General features: G+C 42.7%; 1 long non-coding RNA gene across 2 annotated transcripts in view; it reads left to right on the top strand.

Moving 5' to 3' along the window:
• LOC121925228 overlaps positions 1-3,889 on the top strand; it is a 106,290-nt gene extending 102,401 nt beyond the window's left edge. For both annotated transcript variants that reach the window (XR_006102825.1, XR_006102826.1), the window contains exon 3: positions 3,824-3,889. This is a non-coding gene — a long non-coding RNA (uncharacterized LOC121925228). The remainder of the gene's footprint in view (positions 1-3,823) is intronic.
• The last annotated feature ends 840 nt before the right edge of the window (positions 3,890-4,729 follow it).

Raw genomic sequence — 4,729 nt, 5'->3', positions numbered from 1 at the left:
TAATTGGTAAAGGGCTGGATGAGGGAAAACAAACTCAACTGAATCCAGAGCAAACTAATGTACTCGTGATGGTACCTAGTCCAGGAATGGCATTTAGTCACCCAGTCCTGGCAGGGTCACACTTCCCTTAAGGACGGGTTCGCAGTTTGGGGTACTCCTGAATCTGTCCTTACAATTGACATCCCATAGATGTGACGGCCAGGAGTGCTGGTATCAGCTTTGGTTGATACGCCAACTGCGTCCCTACTGGACCAAGGACCTTGAAGCGTAGTACTTGCATTGGTAATCTCTTGGTTAGATTTCTGCAATGCGCTCTATTGGGGCTACCCTTGTACCACATTCAGAAGCTTCAATTGGTTCAAAAGCAGCAGCCAGATTGGTCACCAGAACCTCTAGGTTTGCCATATAACACCATACTGAAATCTCTTCACTGGCTGCCAATTGGCTTCTGGTGCAATACAAGGTGTTGGTTATTACCTTTAAAGCCCTACATGGCTTGGGCCCAAGTTACTTGTGGGAGTGCTTTTCCTACATAATCTGCCCCGCACTCTTAGAACATCTGGGAAGTTCTTACTGGAATATTATAATACCAGGTTAATTACAACTTCACATAAGGCATTCCTGCTGTAGCCCCAAGATTATGGAATGACCTACTGGAAGAGATCCATCTCCATTAATACCTTAGAGGCCTTTGAAGAAGGTTTTCCACTCAAAACCGGCAGTTCTTCCTGCCGAATCGTTACCCGACAGCAATGTATCCAACTGAATGTCATGATTCACTGTAAAAAGTTATGACAACTGCTCTTCCTTGACTCTGATTGTTGGCTAATGGACGAATTGTAAATTTTAGAGAACTATAGGAATTCTTGGTAAATTCCAGTGTTAGTATTTTATGTTGTATTGATTGTACAAGGCGGGTTACATACCGCCGAGAAGCAGCGCTGTCCGCCGCCGCGCTTGCGGGTCTGGGAGCCGCAGCTGCCACACCGCGGGGCTCCCGACGCTCAGAGGAAGGAGCGCGGAAATTGCGCTCCTTCTCGGCCCCCGGAAGAGGCCCGCAGTGCAAAAGGGCGCACGCGTGGTGTCACTTCTGGTGCGCCACATGCGGACGCAGAGCGTTCGTTACGTCAATATGGCGGGGCCATTGTGTGATGGCCACCGCCATATTGTACGTATTGAATACATTATTGGTGTAGTGGGGGTGCGGAGCACCGCCCCTCCTAACCCTTACGTATTCATACGTATTTTTTGCCGTCTATAACCCGCCTATGTGTCTTTTAAGGATGTATCCTGCCTCGATCCGTGGGAGAGGCGGGAGGTATAAAAACTATATTATTATTATTTATTATTATTATTATTATTATTATTATTATTACATAAAGCTTCAGACAGCTAAGAGACATTGAAAAATAACCTTTAAGTGAAACAGGATAAAAAATCCCCTCCCCCACATAATAAAGTTTTCATCCGGCTAGTAAAGCATTGATATAGCTGGACATTATGACAATTTGCCGGGGGGGGTAGGCTATATTGATAGTGGCACACCCACAATGTCATTACAAATTATTACTCACATCCCTAACTACTTCTACTTTGAGATAATCAATACAAACTGTTCATGAAAGGTTAGAGGCCAGAAAATGAAACTTTTTTCTGAAAGTAAAATGAACAGCTATGTCAACTGACCATGAAAACAGATAAATCAAGAAAAGAAAAGTTGCCAAAAATTTGCAGTCGCGAAGAATGTATCTGGGTGGAACTGACTTCTGTTCTGCATCCCGAAAGCTGTATGGAATATCAGTCTGATTTATAGCCCTGGAAATTGCACAGCAGCATGGGACTGAACTCCGATTTGTATAAGCACAAACTGGGTACAATCACAGACTGTGATTTTCTTCTGCACAACCACAAAGTTTTGTAGAAACCTAGTTCTCTTTTGTCGCTGGCCCCTTAAACACAAAAGACTAGTTCTGGTTAACCACCCTGAAAAAATTACTGGCTTTTAAACACGGAGGACTGGAGAGGAACGAACTATGATAAGTTCTTATTTTCCCATTCCTTTTTTTAAGGATATGATTCTTGGAGTGTCTCATCCACAGGGTCGCCTTGAGTCAGAGTTGACTCAACAGCAGCTAACAACAACAAAAGGCTGCCCAATGTGCCCACAGGTGTCACTCATCCCTTTCTCTCTGAAGGAGGTGGCTTGTTCAGAGCATTTCCCTGCCATATCATACTAGCACTGAGGGCTGCTGTTAAGTGGCAAGTGTTTCTATGCAGGAAATGCATGTTAGCTAGTGATTTCCATGTCAGTGCGCGCAGTGAACCCACTCTAGGTATTAGCCAAATGTAAGGGAAGCTATGGAGTGCACTTAACCCATTTAAAAAAAAATGTTTCCTGAAATGTTGACAAAGAGTTCATGCAGATGGAGCAAAAGGCAACAGCCAAAGTTTCTAGCCCTGATCACTGTGGGACTGCGGTGACCAGATGCCATGGTCCTGAGGCCGACTGCTGCTGTGGTCCTGAATGGACTGCTGGCAGGAGTGGTTTTTCTGCTCCTTTTGTACCTAGGTTTTGGCCACCTTAGGCAGCCTTCGGGTTTGGGGTGTGCATCTATTGAACACTATGCTCCCAAAGCACCTGTAAGGCACTGTATTTGGCCTGTTGGTTTCAGGACAAAGACAAAACAACAACAGCAAACAAACAAAACCATCATACGCTATATACTATAAACAGTTACAATCCTTACATTATATTTCTAACAATCTACGACACAACAAAATCTACATGACAATAACAAACCTGCCACCTTCCTGTTCTTTTTTGGATTCTGGAACTTTGTCTGTTTCACTTATTTCCAATTTTTCATTTTATTTTGACTTCATTTATGTATCTTCTTTTTCTCTTTTCTTTCATCTTAGTTAATGTTTTTCTACTTCAGTTCTCATTCCTATATCTGATTTTTTTCTCATTCTAAATCAGAACCAGGATTGAACCCCATTCATTTTTTTTAAATATTAATCAGTGGTTCATTGATATTACATGGCAGGGAAGATACCATGATCATGATGGTGGTTTTCCCAGGATGAGGCTCATCCATTGAATTTAACCCATTTTGAGAACAAAGAGCCCGTGTGGTTAGTGGTTTCAGTTATTAATTCGACCTCGACTCTGGGACCAGGGTTTGTTCCCGGCTCTGCCATGAAACCCACTGGGTGACTTTGGGCAAGTTACATGTTCTCATCCTTGGAAAGGCAATAGCAACCTCCTCTGAACAAATCTTGCCATGAAAATAGCAATAGCGGAATGTTTCCTACCGCTTATCAGTGCACTTAAGCACTCCCTAAGTGATTTACAAATTGTAGCTAATTGTCCCAACAGTCTGGATACTCGTTTTAGCCACATCAGGAGGATGCAAGCCTGAGCCCTTTCGCTGGTCTTGAACTCGCAACTTTATGGTTTGTGAGTGATGAGTGACTGCAGTACAGGCGTTTAACCACTGCGCCACCAGGGCTCCTGGTGAACCCCATGATAGATTCACTTTAAGGTCACCGTAGTGGAAAGACTGAGGCACACAACAGCAATAAGAATTGAAACATTTTGGAAATTTACTATTTATTACTTGGATATCAGCTACCATCCCGAGCAGATCACTGTCTCACTGACATTGAAGCTTCCACCACTACAGGAAAATAGTAATTGTGAAATAACTGTACTTATACCCTTTCCTTACCTGAACACTTCACATGCCTTCCATTGCCTGTGACATGATGGTTTATGGTTGTTGAAAGTCTTTTGCTTGCTGAGAGCTGGTTTCTCTTGCAGGAGGAAGGGGAAAGATGGGGCACCAATCATTACCTTCCCAGAGTATCCAGGCTTCAGTGAGATCCCGCGATGAGGATTTCTGAATGTTGTGACATATTTAACTAGCATTCCCAGGTAAGTCTGGATCTACGACAAGTTTTTTAGTTTTTTTGCACAGATTCACTCATTGCTGCCTTCAAGAAAAGACAAATGGTACTTTGGGGCCCTTCCACCGCTGCACAATATAGTGCTATGATACTACTTTAACTGCCATAGTTCTGCCCCTGGGGATCCTGGGAACTGCAATTTAGGAAGGCATATCGATCTCCAGCGGGAGCTCTAGTATCTCCCCAGACTTCAAGCCTCTAGATTGCACAAGACATAATTATGGCAGATAAAGTGGAATCATAATACTATATGGTGTAATGCAAAAGGGCTCTCTTTGGACATATTCCCCACCAGCCTAATCATACGTGTGGGAATCCTAACCTGCCGGGCTTCCAATCTTTGCACTTCATCCCACAACTTTTTAATCGCAACAATCACGTAGTGAATCAACAAAGAAAACATAACAGCTTGAAAGCGTTCAGTATCACACTTGTCTTCAATCACATGAGTGTGCTGCGTTGGCATGGTCTCTTCTGCTCCCTATCCAGCCTTCCAGCCCCTTGGCATGTGCATGCCTTTGATGAGGTTGTTTTTACTCTGTTTTGTTTTGTTTGCTGTAACTATGTAATTACAGCAAAAAATTAAAATTAAAAAGCACAATTAAAAACAAAATAAAAAAGAAAGCAAAATTCAATATTAAAAATTTTTAAATTTTAAAATAAAAAATATATACATATATTCTTGCAAACGTTTGTCATGCTGCCTTTCCTTTTGTGTTTCCTCGTTCACATTCCTTATCTTAGCTGTGGCTGGTGGTAG

This window comes from Sceloporus undulatus, chromosome 3 (assembly GCF_019175285.1).
Source record: "Sceloporus undulatus isolate JIND9_A2432 ecotype Alabama chromosome 3, SceUnd_v1.1, whole genome shotgun sequence".
Lineage (NCBI taxonomy): Eukaryota > Metazoa > Chordata > Lepidosauria > Squamata > Phrynosomatidae > Sceloporus > Sceloporus undulatus.
The sequence above is the reverse complement of the archived record's forward strand: the minus strand, read 5'-3'. Positions and strand labels throughout refer to the sequence as shown.